The sequence below is a fragment of the Adiantum capillus-veneris genome, chromosome 26 (genome assembly GCF_014529385.1).
Source record: "Adiantum capillus-veneris isolate H3 chromosome 26, ASM1452938v2, whole genome shotgun sequence".
Classification (NCBI taxonomy): Eukaryota; Viridiplantae; Streptophyta; class Polypodiopsida; order Polypodiales; family Pteridaceae; genus Adiantum; species Adiantum capillus-veneris.
The window spans coordinates 50,372,050-50,389,619 of record NC_140956.1 but is presented as its reverse complement, the minus strand read 5'-3'; the positions used below and the strand labels follow the sequence as shown (position 1 = coordinate 50,389,619).

The following is a 17,570-nucleotide window of genomic DNA, read 5'->3' as shown; positions in this document are numbered from 1 at the left end:
GATCTATGGTCTATCTTTCCTATAAACACTATTGAGAATTGGTAGATGGTGGACGTAGGGGAAATCAACCATTGCATCCACCTTGCAAAAGTTGGTTAGAATGGGCAAGTTCTGGATCTACATTGTAGCAATCTTCAAGCCTTGGTTGAAGTGGCCAGGTGGTGGATCTAAGGTTTACATATTGCACACAGGTTGTTTAAAATAAGAAGTTGGTATATGTAGGAGACACCAATTATTGCATCCACATTGGAAAATCTGGTTAGAATGGCCAAGTGGTGGATCTTGGACAATGTTTCAAGCCTTTGTTATAATGGACAAGTGGTGGATCTTGGATGCAGTCACCTTTGAAAAATAGGAAGGTTGTGGATGTAGGAGAAACCAATCATTGCATCCACCTTTAAAAATCTGGTCAGTATGACCAAGTGGTGGATCTTTGGATGCACCCAAATTTAGTAATTGGGTAAAATGGCTAAGGATACAAGGTCTACCTTTCTTACACACTTTGTAGAAAGTTGTAAATTGGAGGATTTACAAAACACCAACCATTGTACCCACCTTCCAAAGCCTAGCTTGAATGGTGGCTAACTTTTGGATCTTGGATGCATTCACGTTCTAGGACTTGGTTAGAATAGCCCACTGGTGAATCTAAGGTCTACCTATTTCACACACTTTATTTGAGATTACAAGGTTGTGGACCTAGGAGACACCAAAAATTGGCTCCACGTTTGAAGCCTTCTTTATAATGGCCAAGTGGTGGATCTTTGATGCACCTACTTTCCAATTCTTAGTCTAAATGGACAAGTAGTGGATCTTGGATGCAACCACCTTTAATAATTGTCTAGAATGGCTAAGGATCTAAGGTCTACCTTTCTTACACACTTTGTTGTAAGTTATAAATTGGACGATTTACTAGACACCAACCATTGCATCCACATTTCAAAACTTGTCTTAAATGGTGGCCAACTGTTGGATCTTGGAGGCATTCTCCCTCTAGGAGTTGGTCAAAATGGTCCACAAGAGAATCTAAGGTCTACCTATTTAACACACTTTTTTTTAGATTTCAAGGTGGTGGATCTAGGAGACACCAACAATTGGATCCATGATTCAAGCCTTCACTATAATGGATAAGTTGTGGATATTGGATGCTTCTACCTTGCAGTCCTTAGTCTAAATGGCCAAGTGGTAGATCTAGGATCTACTCATCCCACAAACAATGTGTAAAATTATAAGTGTTATGATGGCCAAGTGTTGAATGCACTTAAATTTAGGACATGGTTAGAATAGTCAAGTGGTGGATCTACAGTCTATACCCACCTACTAATACATGGTTAGAATGGCCAAGTGGTGGATCTAAATTGCAGCCACGTTAGAGCCTTGGTTATAATGTCTAGGTGGGGGAGCTATGATTTGCATATTGCACACACATTGTTTAAAATAAGAAGTTGGTGGCTGTAGGAGACACCAACGATGGCATCCAAATTCAGAAAACTGGTTAGAATGGCCAAGTGGTGGATCTTGGATGCACTCACCTTGAAAAATAGGAAGCTAGCAGAATTAGGACAGACCAACCATTGCATCCACCTTGAAAAATCTCATTATAATGACCAAGTCGTGGATGTTTGGATACACCCACCTCTAGGAATTGGCTAGAGTGGCTAAGGATCTAAGGTCTACCTTTATTACACACTTTGTTAAAAGTTGTAAATTGGAGGATTTACAAGACGCAAACCATTACACCCACCTTCAAAAAGTTGGCTTGAATGGTGGCCAATTGTTGGATCTTGGATGTTCTCACCCTATAGGAGTTGGTTAGAATGGCCCACTGGGGAATTTACGGTCTACCTATTTCACACACTTTAGCTGAGATTACAAGGTGGTGGATCTAGGAGACAACAACAATTGGATCCATGTTTCAAGCCTTCATTATAATGGCCAAGTGGTGGATCTTTGATGCACCTACTTTCTAATTCTTAGTCTAAATGGTCAAATAGTGGATCTTGGATGCACCCACCTTCTCGAATGGGCTAGAATGGCTAAGGATCTAGTGTACCTTTCTTACGCACTTTGTTGAAAGTTATAAATTGGACGATTTACTAGACACAAACCATTGCACCCACCTTCCAAAACTTCATTTGAATGGCCAAGTGGTGGATCTATGCTATATCTTTCCTATAAACACTATTTAAAATTAAAATACGGTGGACGTAGGGGAAACCAAACATTGCATCCACCTTGGAAAAGTTGGTTAGAATGGCCAAGTGCTCGATCTAATTTGCAGCCACCTTCAAGACTTGGTAAGAATGGTGAGGTGGTGGATCTAAGGTTTGCATATTGCACAAATGTTGTTTAAAATAAGAAGTTGGTGGATGTAGGAGACACCAACCATTGCATCCACATTGGAAAATCTGGTTAGAATGGCCAAGTGGTGGATCTTCGATGCACTCACCTTGAAAAATAAGAAGCTGGTGGATGTAGGAGAAACCAACCGTTGCATCCATTTTGAAAAATCTGGTTAATATGACCAAGTGGTGGATCTTTAGATGCACCCCGGTTTAGGAATTGGGTAGAATGGCTAAGGATATAAGGTCTACATTTCTTACACACTTTGTTGAAAGTTGTAAATCAGAGGATTTACAAGACACCAACCATTGCACCCACCTTCCAAAACTTGGCTTGAATAAGGTCCAACTATTGGATCTTGGATGCATTCACCCCCTAGGATTTGGTTAAACTGGCCCACTCAAAAATCTAAGGTCTACCTATTCATACACGTTTTTTGAGATTGCAAGGTGGTGAATCTAAGAGACACCAACAATTGGATGCACATTTCAGAGTTCTACCAAACATCGAGCGAACTTATCCGAGCAAGCTAAAAACCGACCAAAGTTATTAAGCGACTTGCTCAAGTATATGTATAATCCTTCTCTAGAAAGAGCTTTCTCTGAACCCAAACAATAAACGTCAGCACCATTGCTAGTCTCTTATGGTGCTAGCCTCTCTCTCTCTCTCTCTCTCTCTCTCTCTCTCTCTCTCTCTCTCTCTCTCGCACGCGCGCGCACACACACACACACACACACACAATAATTGTTTAGTCAATAATTTATTGGTAGACATAAATAGCCATTAAACCCTACAAACCTTTACTATACATTTGTTTGCTTTTTCCTTCATCAATAACACAACATTGTGGGCAGCAATGCTACTATTCTCTCCTAAGCTATCCACCTTGTCATGGGTACTGGCCTTGATATTAACTACAGAAAAATCTATGCCAAGTAGCTCATAGAGGTTCAACTTTATGGCCTCCTTATGGAGACTCAACTTTGGCCTTCATAATATGAGGTTGGAATCCAAATTGCACATCACATCCCGCTTCATGCATCAATTGAACAACTTCTTTCACAAAGATTGAAGATGTGGCTCCTTTCCATTTCGGATCATTCTTTGAAAAAATCTAGTAGATGTCAGGAAGGTCATATTTTTTGTGGCAAAATTCAATATCTTTAGAGCTTGTGTCTATTCAAGATAAGGTGGTATGGGGATCTTGCTAGCTGAATGAGGGAAAGAATTGCATTGTATCAACAATGCATTGTTTTGCACACCATAGGGACTTGCCAAACCAAGAGCTGCCATGTCCAACCACCAGGAAGAACGCAAACAGTCTCTCTCTCTCTCTCTCTCTATATATATATATATATATATATATATATATATATATATATATACACACACACACACACACACACACACACACACACATATATATAAATAATACAAAACATCTTTACAACAAAATGTCAAGCTTGGAGAATCTCCATGAAAAAATCTTTACACTCCGAGAGATCATAGCTGACTAGATCTACTTTGTTCTCCGCCTTATCTTTTTTTGCTTTCTCTTCAACTTAGCTGACTTTGTGGAACTCTCCTTTGAGGAGGGTTGACAGCATTCCAGTGACACTGGACGTGGGAGAGAATCCTGGTGAGTTCGTTGTCGGTAGAATGAAATGATTTGAGCCCATATTGCACACACTGTGAGTGAAAAGGCATTTTATATGATGTTGAAGCAAAATTCTTCTTTGCCAAAATGCCAATGTCTGGTTTACTTTAAGCTTGAAGTGATTATGGAAGACAAACCCGTCTCTCTCTCTCTCTCTCTCTCTCTCTCTCTCTCTCTCTCTCTCTCTCTCTCTCTCTCTCGCTCTCTCTCTCTCTCTCTCTCTCTCTCTCTCTCTCTCTCTCTCTCTCTCTCTCTCTCTCTCTCTCTCACGTCATATGCACGATCAGATATGGCACCGTGTTCAAGACTCATCTGCTGGGACGGCTGACAGTGGTGTCGATGGATCTTGAGCTCACCAAGTTTCTATTGAGCAACGACAGCAAGCTAGTGCAGGGCTATTACCCAAAGGTGTTCAGCAGGATCCTGGGGCCAACGCTTACCCTCCAAGGGGCCAGCCATCGTGCATTGTGCGAGCTGGCCAATCTCAGCGTCAGCTCTAGCGTTGTGCAAAAGCTGCATGTGGAGACAGTGCAAGAGCATTTCTTGACTTGTCTCGAGTCCTGGAGACGCCAAGCTGCTGTGCTCGATGCCGAACATGATTTCAAGGAGGTATAATTGCATCATTTCTGTCGGTCCTCAAAAGAAGAAACTCTTTGAAGGAGTCCGCGCCGGTGCGGGCTCCTTCAGAGAGTTTCTTCTTTTGAGAGAGAGAGAGATTAGAGAGTGATATGTAGCCCCGCGTTCGTCAAGCTCAATCGTCACACAGCTGCTTCCATGGCCGGCGACGAAGCTCATCCCCCTTGCAGAACAAGTTCTTGTAGCCGTGCGGTCATCAAGCTCAATCATCATGCAACTGCAATGTCTCGTTTAGTTTAAGCTTGAAAATAAGACGAACCCGTGATCTCTCTCTCTCTCTCTCTCTCTCTCTCTCTCTCTCTCTCTAAGAAAACTACCTGAAGGAGTCCACGCCGGCGTGGATTCCTTCAGAGAATTTTTTTTTGAGAGAGAGAGAGTTTTTTTTCACAGAGAGAGAGAGAGAGAGATGTAGCCGTGCGTTCGTCAAGCTTAATCGTCATGCAGTTGCAACCATGGCTGGTGACAAAACTCATCGCCCTTGTGTATTCCAAAACAAGTCGGACTTTGATTGATGCTCTCGACTGCTTGGCTAAATGCTGCAAGGCTACTTCCAAATAATTAGGCTCCCCCAAGAAGGAGCTTGCCTTCCTGCCAGCGTTTGTGACTTTCAGCTTAAGTGCATTACATCGGTGTCGTCGTCGTTCTTGCTCACTAGGAATGTGTGGACATGCGGTCTTCGCATTGATGAATTCTTTTGAGAAATGCAACAATAATAATAGAGCTTGTAATATTGCATATTGACACTCTTTCTATACGGTTTTTTCAGAAATCACCTATCAGTTATGTAATCAGTTTCCTTTTCAAGCTCTATGCTTATATGAGAGAGAGAGAGAGAGGACTTCATCTTCATTCTTTCCAAATCCCTCCTTACATGTGCCTTCACAATCATGTAGGCCCTATCTTTACCCTTCATGTCATCATTATCAGCATGATCTTTATCACCTCCCCGGCTCGTGCCCACGAAGCCCTCATTGATAAGGGTCTCGTCTCCGCAACTCGCCTTGAAAACTCAAAAAGAGGACTCAAAAAATTCTCAGAAAGAGTCCACTCTGACACGGACTCCTTTATCTGGTCGTTGATGAAAATGACTACGATTGGACTTCTTGCCTTAGCTAGTGTAACTCCAATAGGCTTCTAGCCTTCTCTTGCCCAACCTTGTCGCTATATGACACGTGAAGGCATCAATGGTGGAGGTTTAATTTGTCGTTGATCAAAATTGGTCTTGCAAAAATACTAGCGCTCCCCCTACGTCACGGATGCCCTTCGACCCCTAGATGTCCTACCTCGAGTCACTCTATCTTAACCACCTAGGATAGCACGTGTCCCTGAGCATGATGCGAGGTCATATGTATAAAAGTCTTGCCCCCCTATTGTGGCGATCCAACATCCTGGATCTCGCTTGTCTTGAAGATTGAGGCGCATTCGTTGACCCCTTTACTCCGCCCCCATATCACCTTTAGACGTGGCTTGCCCAAACAAATCCAATGAATGGAGACACTCATCTTTGCCTTTCCTAGCCAACAACATTGTGTCAATGCTATACATTGTAGCAATCAACAACCCAGTCACCCCTTGGAGGGGGGTACCCTGTGGGGTGCTCAGACAAGTGCGCAGTAGGATTTCACTTTGTTCAAATTTTACAAAATAGAGTAAAACCTAATAGGGGTGGGACAAATCTACAAGGTAGTGGAGAGGCTCCAGCACGAGGACAACAGACATGTTAAAGGAAGCTGAGAAGTGGATCCTAGTTGTTGCATATAAGGGGATCACAATCTTGTAAGAGTCGCACGTGAAGGGATGGGAAGATGTTGAAGCCTTGTGGCCATGGCAGATTATGCTATGGTCGAGATGTTGACGATGGTGAATGTGTCGACCGAATTACCGTAGATGCTACTGCATCCAACTCATTGAACCTTTTGATCGCACGCATTGTATGTGCGCTTGTGTCGCTACTATTGGAGGGCCTCTTCGTTCACTTTTGTAGTAGATCAAACCTTCCTACAGAATTCACAACAAATGTGGCACTCTTCCATTTCTTCAAGCTGGGCCATTGATAACTAAGTGAATTGGTAGATGGACTGATGCGGCACTCACCTTCACACACACACACACACACACACACACTTGCCCAAGCATCTACCATGGCTTGATTATCTATGAACAGGAGCCGTGCTTTGGAGGAGGTGTTTAGGGACAATAATAGATAGATAATATGTAGTTTGATGCTAAATGTTTCCTATTATGATTTAAGTTCATTTGTATCTTGTTGGGTCTTGCTCGTTTTTATGATTGCTCGGAAAGGTGTTCTCGGAATTTGAAATTCCCCCACATTTCAAGTCTTTGTTAAAATGGCCAAATGGTGGATCTTTGAGGCACCTACTTCCCAATTCTTAGTCTAAATGGCCAAGTGGTAGATGTAGGATCTACTTATCCCACAAACATTGTGTAAAATTACAAGTGTTATGATGGCCAAGTATTGAATGCACCTAAATTCAAGACATGGTTAGAATGGACAATTTGTGGATATACAATCTACACCCACCTACCAATACTTGGTTAGAATGGCCAACTGGTGGATCTATGTTCTATCTTTCTTGTGAACACTATTTAATATTGATAGATGGTGGACGTAGGAATAATTAACCATTCCATCCACCTTGCAAAAGTTGGTTAGAATGGCCACCTTGTGGATCTAAATTGTAGCCACCTTCAATCCTTGGTTATAATGGCCAGGTGGTGGATCTAAGATCTGCATATTTCACATAGGTTGTTTGAAATAAGAAGTAGGTGGATGTAGGACATATCAACCATTACATTCACCTTGGAAAATCTAGTTAGAATGTCCAAGTGGTGGATCTTGAATGCACTCACCTTGAAAAATAGGAAGTTGACAAATGTAGGAGAGACCAACCGTTGCATCCACCTTGAAAACTCTCCTTAAATTGGCCAAGTGGTGGATCTTTGGATGCACCCACCTTCAGGAATTGGCTAGAATAACTAAGGATCTAAGGTCTAACTTTCTTACACACATTGTTAAAAGCTGTAAATTGGAGGATCTACAAGACATCAACCATTGCACCCACCTTCCAAAATTTGGCTTGAATTGTGTCCATCTGTTAGATCTTCGAAGCATTCACCCTATAGGAGTTGGTTAGAATGGCCCATTGGGGAATCTAAGGTTCACCTATTTCACACACTTTATTTGAGATTACAAGGTGGTGGGTCTAGGAGACAACAACAATTGGATCCACATTTCAAGCCTTTGTTATAAAGGCCAAGTGGTGGATCTTTGATGCACCTACTTTCTAATTCTTAGTTTAAATGGCCAAGTAGTGGACCTTAGATGCACCCATTTTCAGGAATGGGCTAGAATGGCTAAGGATCTAGGTTGTACCTTTCTTACACATTTTGTTCAAAGTTATAAATTGGACAATTTAATTGACACCAAGCATTGCACCCACCTTCCAATACTAGGATTCAATGGTGGCCAACTGTTGGATCTTGGATGCATTCACCCTCTAGGAGTTGGTTAGAATGGACAACTGGGGGAATCTAAGGTCTACCTATTTTACACACTTTATTTGAGATTGCAAGTGGTGGATCTAAGAGACACCAACAATTGGATGCACATATCCAGCCTTCTTTATAATGGCCAAATGGTGGATCTTTGATGAACCTACTTCCCAATTCTTAGTCTAAATGGCCAAGTGGTGGATGTACGATCTACTTATCCCACAAACATTGTGTAAAATTACAAGTGTTATGATGGCCAAATGTTGAATGCACCTAGCTTTAAAACATGGTTAGAATGTCCAACAGGTGGATATACAATCTAGACCCACGTACCGATACTTCATTAGAATGGCCAATGGTGGATCTATGGTATATCTTTCCTATAAACACTATTTAAAATTGATAGATGGTGGACGTAGGGGAAACCAACCATTGCATCCACCTTGCAAAAGTTGGTTAGAATGGCCAAGTGGTGGATCTAAATTGCAGCCACCTTCAAAACTTGGTCACAATGGCCAGATGGTGGATTTAAGGTTTGCATATTGCACACATGTTGTTTAAAATAAGAAGTTGGTTGATGTAGGAGACACCCACCATTGCATCCAAATTGGAAAATCTAGTTAGAATGGTGAAGTGGTGGATCTTCTATGCACTCACCTTGAAAAATGAAAAGTTGGTGGATGTAGGAGAAATCAACCATTGCATCCACCTTGAAAAATCTGGTTAATATGACCAAGTGGTGGATCCTTAGATGCACCCGGGTTTAGGAATTGGGTAGAATGGCTAAGTATGTAAGGTGTACCTTGCTTACACACTTTGTTGAAACTTGTAAATTGGAGGATTTACAAGACACCAACCGTTGCACCCACCTTCTAAAACTTGGCTTGAATGGTGGCCAACTATTGGATCTTGGATGCATTCACCCTCTAGGATTTGGTTAGAATGGCCCACTAGGGAATCTAAGGTCTACCTATTTCACACACTTTATTTGAGATTTCAAGGTGGTGGATCTAGGAGACACCAATAATTGGATCCACGTTTCAAGCCTTTGTTATAATGGCTAAGTTGTGGATCTTGGATGCACCTACTTCCCAATTCTTAGTCTAAATGGCCAAGTACTGGATCTAGGATCTACTCATCCCACAAACATTGTGTAAAATTACAAGTGTTATGATGACCAAGTGTTGAATGAACCTAACTTTAGGAGATGATTATAATGGCCAAGTGGTGATCTATGGTCAACACACATCTACTAATAGCTCGTTACAATGGCCAAGTGGTGGATTGAAATTGCAGCCACCTTCAAGCCTTGGTTAGAATGGTCAGGTGGTGGATCTAAGGTCTGGATATTGCACACATGTTGTTTAAAGTGAGAAGTCGGTGGATGTAGGAGACACCAACCATTGCATCCACATTGGAAAATCTGGTTAGAATGACCAAGTGGTGGATCTTGGATGCATTAACCTTGAAAAATAGGAAGTTGGTGAATGTAGGAGAAACCAAAGTTGCATCCACTGTGAAAAATCTGGTTAGAATAGCCAAGTTGTAGATATTTAGATGCACCCAGCTTTAGGAATTGGCTAGAATGGCTAAGGATCTAAGGTCTACCTTTCTTACACACTTTGTGAAAGTTGTGAACTAGAGGACTTACAAGGCACAAACCATTGCACCCACCTTCACCAAAACTTGGATCGAATGGTGGCCAAGTTTTGGATCTTGGTGTTAGGAATTGGATTGTGCTAGCTATGGTGGATGAAAGAGAAACATAGCATCAATGCGTGAGTGTGTGTGTAAGCAAGGTTATCACTCAAGTGAATCAAGTTCCAAGATAGAATTAGCTTGGACTCATAAACACAATCTTGAGTATTGACTTAGCTTAGCACAAGCTCACCGTAGACAAGCATGTAGTGAAAAATGAAGTTGTTGTTTATTCATTCAAGAAATGAGCTTTAAGTAGCTCTACAGCCTTGCTCCACAGTATGTGGGATAAATCCATTGTCCTCTCCTTGACTCACACCTTAGGACAAAGCTCACACTTTACAATCCTCCCCTTGAGGTTTGGACTAGGACAAGATACTGAAGATGCATGATCCACAAAGGCTAACAAATCCACATAGGATGGTGGTACCCACATAGGAAAATAAAGTCCACAAAGGATGGTGATATCCACACAAGAAGGTAAAATCCACATAAGAAAAATCCACAAAGGATGGCGATGTCCACACAAGATGATAAGCTAGTATCCACACAGGAAAAAGTCCTCCCCTACAAGTAGAGAGTCTGCATCTCCAAAATGGGTCTTCATAAAAGAAAATGCTGCTCTCGTCTTCGTCCTTTTTGTCTTCTACTATGTGAGCTGATCCTCTTTCAGGTCTTTTGCCTTCATTACTTCTGATGTTGCTTCTACGGCTGCTGCTTTCTCCAATGCTACTGCCTCCATTTGAGTAGCACCGAGAAGGAGGGTGTCCCTTCCTACCACATTTGTTGCAAGGTTTGTTTGTGTAGAAATCTTTCACTACATGTCCCATTATTCCACATTCATAACACTTTCTTCCGTTTGTCGATGTTGATGGTGAATGCCTTCCCCTTGAAGATGTTGCGATAAAAACTCCTCCTGATGAGGTGAGTGAACCTCTTTGCTTTCTTTCTTCTGCTTGGAATGAGTTGGTGACATCGTGGAATGGTGGTACTGGTTCTTTCTCTTCAAGAATTGTGACTAAGTGGTCATAAGAAGGTGGAGGTGCACTTGATAGTATGGCCACTTTGTCATCTTCTAGTACTTCAACTTGGATGTAAGTGAGATGTGTGACAATGCTCTTAAGCCTGTTCACTATGCTAGCTATGTCCTCCCCTTCAATCATAGTAGCTTTGTAAAGCTGTCTTTTAAGACTAACTTTTCTTCTTTTGGCCCTAGCTCCACAATTACTTTCTAGGACATGCCAGGCTTCATGTGCATGTTTACATTCATCTATGAAATGCACGTAGTTGTCATGCAAGAAGGTGATGATGATTCCCAATGCTTGTTCATCTTTGGCCAAATTATGTGCACTTGCTATGAGTGTAGATGCCCTAGTGTGCACTCCATTGGGTTCGGCTTGTTGCTCTAAGGCAGTGCTGATGACAGACCACAAACATTTTCTCATAAGGAAGCCTCTTAGCTTCGTTTTCCAAGTGTGAAATCCATCCCCATTGAATTTCTCTATTCCCTTGTCCCCCATTTGTGCCAATAGAGGGGTCTTAGCTTAGGAGACTCTCCTAGCCAGTGTCTGCCTCTTTACACGAGCACAATTGATGATAGAAAAATTTATTTGCAAAATTTTGTGCTTGGTTGCAATAATTTTAAGGGTTCATTGTAAAAGAGAGAGAGAGATAGAGAGAGAGAGATCCCCCTTTTTGTGAAGCTCCTCTTCACCGTCCCATCGATGAAGCCCCTCTTCACAAGGAGGTAACATCCTTCTCTTTACGCGGTGAAGCTCATTGGATTTGCTTCCGATGCTTGAAGGAGTTTTGTCTTTTCAGCTGCTTTGGCTTCTTTGTAAGTGAAAACAACCTCCGATCAAGGGCCTTTTTGACTTCTGTGGGATGTGCAGCTTAGTTGGGAACTCGAGGCCCGTGGGAAGAGCTCCTTGTGAAGCCGAAAGGGCCCCCAAAGTAGTAGGTCGTGGGATAGGCGACTAATGCCACTGGGCAAGGTGGTCAACATTTCGGGCAGGGCCGGGCACGCAGGCAGGCGCGCGGGCAGCCCGTCGGAAAAGGCTTTGAGCAAGGCGCGCGGCGCCTATGGGAATCTGCCCCAACGGACCCGCCAGGCTCCAGAAACAATTTTGCAATGCCAATTCGCGTCCGCCCATATTGCCCAACTTGGGTATGCCCAATTTGAACAACCTATTTTGGGCTAGCCAACAAGCCCACGAGCTTGGTTGTGAAGAATCCTTCGAAAACCAAGCTGTTAAGCAAGGTCGGCAATCCCTTTCCCACACAAACTCACACACACACACCTATTTTTAGGCAATTTTGAGGATGGAGTTTGAGATGCTCTTGAGCTCGGATTGCAAAGCTTGAAGGCTCTACGGAGAGCTTGTGTCGAGCACTTCGAGATGAGGTCAATGTTGTTAGGCGATTGCAAAGGTGGAGAGATTAATTGCAGGTGAAAACTAGGACACAAAAAGGACTAAAGCATGCAAAAATTGGATACTAATCTTCTCCCTAATCAAGCCTATCTAGCCATGGAGGGTAGTGGCCTCTTGGGTGTGCCAAGGACATGCCCACACATAACTAGATTAGTGCTTAATTAGTGAGATGCAACTAGTTATGAAAATGTCAATGGGCCGTAACAATGAAATGCTAATTGATCTAATGGATATGCTAATGATTAACACACACTAATGCATAATGACAATCCTAGCTAGCATACCATGGCTTTGATACCAAATGTTAGGAATTGGATCGTGCTAGATATGGTGGATGAAAGAGAAACATAGCGTCAATGCGTGAGTGTTTGTGTAAGAAAGGTTATCACTCAGCTTTTTAGGTTCCAAGATAGAATTATCTTGGACTCATAAACACAATCTTGAGTATTGACTTAGCTTAGCACAAGCTCACCATAGACAAGCATGTAGTGCAAAATGAAGTTGTTGTTTATTCATTCAAGAAATGAGCTTTAAGTAGCTCTACAAACCTTGCTCCACAGTACGTGGGATAAATCCACTCTCCTCTCCTTGACTCACACATTGGGACAAAGCTCACACTTTACACTTGCATGCTTTCACGCTCTAGGACTTGGTAAGAATGGCTCACTGGGGAATCTAAGGTCTATCTATTTCACACACTTTATCTGAGAGTACAAAGTGGTGGATCTAGGAGACACCAACAAGTGGATCCACATTTCAAGCCTTCGTTATAATGGCCAAGTGGTGGATCTTTAATGCATCTACTTTCAAATTCTTAGTCTAAATGGCCAAGTAGTGGATCTTGGATGCACGCACCTTCAAGAATGGGCTAGTATGGCTATGGATCTAAGGTGTAAATTTCTTACACAATTATTTGAAAGTTATAAATTGGAGGATTTACTAGACATCAGCCATTGCACCCACATTAAAAAACTTGGATTGAATGGTGGTCAACTGTTCGATCTTAGATGCATTCATGCTCTAGGAGTTGGTTGGAATGGCCCGCTAGGGAATCTATGGTCTACCTATTTCACACACTTTATTTGAGACTGCAAGGTGGTAAATCTAGGAGACACCAACAATTGGACCCTCATTTCAAGCTTTTGTTATAATAGCCAAGTGGTGGATCTTTGATGCACCTACTTACCAATTATTAGTCTAAATGGCCGAGTGATGGATCTAGGATCTACTTATCGCACAAAAATTGTGTAAAATTACAAGCGTTATGATGGCGAAGTGTTGAATGCACCTGACTTTAAGACATGGTTAGAATGGCCAAGTGGTGGATATAGAATCTACACCCACCTACCAAAACTTGGTTAGAATGGCCAAGTGGTGGATCTATGGTCTATCTTTTCTATAAACACTATTTAATATTGATAGATGGTGGACGTAGGGAAAATCAACCACTGTATCCACATTGCAAAAGTTGGTTAGAATGGCCAAGTGGTGAATCTAAATTGCAGCCACTATAGACGGCTGGATAGTCACTATGTGGGAATGTCTTCTTAGAAGATGGGCAGCAAATTACTTAGTAATTACTATGGTAATTACTACAGTAAACTCGAAGTGTATAAGTAGGGCCCATTACATTGTAATCGGGTTGGCAATTACTATCATTTGGGTTAGCGCCTTGGCTATACTTGTACTTGAGAATCATTGGCAGTATTGTCGGCTGTACTTTCTCTCTGTAAACCATATTCGCTGTAATATTGATCTGTAATCCCAATCATGGCATATATTTCAATTATACTTACTTCTCGTCCAGTCTTCTGAATCTGAATCTGAATCTGAACCTTATTTTGAGTACATAAGTCTGATTCTTATTTCAGTATCCACAGCCCAGTATAGTCTCTGATTCCCCTCCAGTCTGTTGTCTGAAATCTTCCCACACTAGTAGCTGAAATCTTCGAGATCAGCTCCAATTCCATTTTGACGATCACGCTGGCTCGAGCTGAAGCTCGTTGACTGCAAGACTCTTCTCCCAGTTTGAAGTTTTCAGCAATGGCACCAAAATCCAATCGTGGCCGAAAATCTACCATTTGTGTGGACCCCATTCGTGAGGAGTCGAAAAGAGAGTCTGACCCCAAGCAAGAGAAGATGACTGACACTGAGGCTCAGGAGGAGCATAGTCAGGCTGATGAGGTGCATGACTCACAACACTCCAGTCATTCTCGACGTCGACGGGCAGAACGGGAAGCACGGAAGGCAAAGAGTTCCAAGAGTTCTCAGTCTCGCCAGCGAGATGAGGATACCAAGGCCAGTAAGGGAAGTCAGCGTACTTCTAGTAGACAAACCAGAGAAGACACTGACATTGAGACAGAGACAGAGATTGATTGGGATGCTAACGCTGACAATTGCAAGAAGGCTCCCAAGCGTCATTTTGAATCCAAGAAGAGAAGTGGCAGGATTAATAGTAATCGAAATGATTACACAGCTTCCCTGAAGATTTCCTTTTCAATATTCAAAGGGGGAAAAAAGGATGATCCAGATGTTCACATACAAGCTTTTGAGCAGTATGCTGAACTAAAAAACATTGATGAAGATGATTGGGAGGAATATTTTCCACAAACCTTGAAGGAGGCAGCAAGGAAATGGTATTACCATTACCCTGCATGCCAGCTGAGATCATATAACAAATTGCTTAAGGCCTTCAGGTTGGAATATTCCAACAATAGAGGGGATGAAGATATTCTCTGTGAATTAGATAAGATCAAACAGAGGATTTTTTCAGTCCAAAGCTATGTGGAAAAGATAAAAGAGCTAACTAGGCAGTTGCAAGAACCACCATCTGAGAAGAGATTGAGGGCATGGTTCCTGAATGGGTTCAGAAGCAAGAAGCTTAGGGAACAAGAAGTACCAGCCCCTACAAAAAAATTCAATGATCTGGTCCAAAGGGCGTTAAAGCTGGAACAACGGGCTAAGAAGGAAAAGAGCCACAAGAAGCGAAGGACCAGTAGCAGTAGCTCTGCTACTGAAACTTCTGATTCCAGTGAAATGTCCAGTAGCTCCGAGAGCATCTCCAATGAACGAGCAAAGGAGAAATCAAAGAAGGGATCATGGACCAAGAAAGTTGAAGAGATGGCTAGGCAGATTGCAGAAATTAGCCACACAAGACAGCCAGACTATTAAGGATCCATTTCCCTTACCTTTTACTGATATGTTGCTTGATGAGATCGCAGGATATGAGATGTATAGTTTCATGGATGGTTATAGCGGCTATAACCAGTTACAGATCGCTCCTGAAGATAGAGCCAAGACCACTTTCATCACTGACTGGGCAGCTTTCATGTATGTGGTGATGCCTTTTGGCCTGTGCAATGCACCAGACTATTAAGGAAACTAAATGCCCAGACTATTAAGGATCCATTTCCCTTACCTTTTACTGATATGTTGCTTGATGAGATCGCAGGATATGAGATGTATAGTTTCATGGATGGTTATAGCGGCTATAACCAGTTACAGATCGCTCCTGAAGATAGAGCCAAGACCACTTTCATCACTGACTGAGAAGCTTTCATGTATCTGGTGATGCCTTTTGGCCTGTGCAATGCACCAGCTACTTTTCAGTGGTGTATGATGGAGATGTTTAATGAATTTCTTCATTGGTTCCTCGCCATTTTCATGGATGACTTCACTGTCTATTCAGATGAGGAACATCACCTTCTATTCCTAGAAATGGTTTTCAAACGCTGTTAGGAGAAGCGGATTTGTTTGAATCCATTCAAATCTATTTTTCTAGTCTGGAAGGGGACAGCTACTAGGACATGTGGTTTCCCGCAATGGAATAGAGATGGCCAATGACAAAATACAGTGTGTTCAGCAAGCTAAAGCACCTAGAACTGCTTCAGAGTTGAGTTCTTTCTTGGGTTATGTGAATTTCTATAGAAGATTTGTACACAAGTTTGCTTCTCAAGCAGTACCACTATATGAGCTTACAAAGAAGACTAGTAAGTTCAATTGGACTGCTGAGTGTGAGGAGAGTTTCCAGAATCTGAAAAAAGCCATTACTAGTAAACCAATCCTTAGGCAGTGGAATTGGGATATTATTTTCCATGTACATGTAGATGCTTCGGGATTGGCAATGGGGGCAATATTATCTCAGCCAGATGGCAAAACAGACTATCCGGTCTATTTTGCTAGTCGCAGATTCAGTCAGGCTGAACAAGGCTATACGACTACTGAGAGAGAAGCCCTCGGAATGGTTTTTAGCACCACGAAGTTCAGGCATTACCTATTGGGAAAGTTATTCCATTTTTATGTGGACCATCAAGCTCTTCTGTTTCTGATTAACAAAGTCATTATTCAAGGCAGGCTGATAAGATGGATGATGTTCCTTATGGAATTTGAATTCAGAATTTTCCATAAGCCTAGCCGAAACCATTGTGGAGCTGATTTTCTTTCAAGAAGTACGGAAGGATATTCAGAATCACCCTTCAGAGATGAACCGGTGGATGCTGATTTATTTCAGCTAGAGGCGGAAGAGTCAGTGGATCCTGAATGATATGATATTTATCTATTCCTTTCCCAAGGTGCCTTTCCAGAGGATTGGAAGCAGAATCAGAAGAAATCTCTGATCATAAAAAGCCTAAAATTTACTATCATAGGAGGATTACTTTATCGACTGGGTGTAGATAGTATACTTCGACGATGTGTCCCTATGGAAGGAAGAATGCAAGTGATTTCATAAGTGCATAATGGTGAGTCTGGTGGACACTTTTCCAACGAATTAAGCTACTGATTTTGCACAATTTATTTGAGATTGCAAGGTGGTGGATCTAGGGGACACCAACAATTTGGATCTACGTTTGAATCCTTTGTTATAATGGCCAAGTGGTGGGTCTTGGATACAGTCACCTTGAAAAATAGGAAGTTGATGGATGTAGGAGAAACCAACCATTGGATCCATGTTAGGAAATAAGACATATCTAAATAGATATGTAAGTAGATTACTTAATGAAGAGAAATAGATTTCACACAGAAGAGATTATAGAGTAGAGAGAGAGAGAGTACACACAATATACTTGGTTCACCCAATGTGGGCTACATCCACGGAAAAGCAGCCACTAAATGGCTTTAGTACTTTAAAATAAGAAGTAGTTTACAAAGGGATTATACTATTAATAGAGCTCCCACCTTGTTTCACTCTCACCACCTCACACCCACCTTGTTGCATCAACTCCACACTATAAAATGTGTGTAGAAATGGCCTCCTTTTATAGGACAAAAGGGTTGCCCTCTCTCATGAGAGACAA

The 17,570-nt window shown here is 42.0% G+C and overlaps 1 pseudogene; it reads right to left on the bottom strand.

Annotated features, from left to right (window-relative positions):
* Positions 1–2,902: 2,902 nt before the first annotated feature.
* On the bottom strand, positions 2,903–3,653 carry LOC147423423 (2-C-methyl-D-erythritol 2,4-cyclodiphosphate synthase, chloroplastic pseudogene; annotated as a pseudogene).
* Between the last annotated feature and the right edge of the window lie 13,917 nt (positions 3,654–17,570).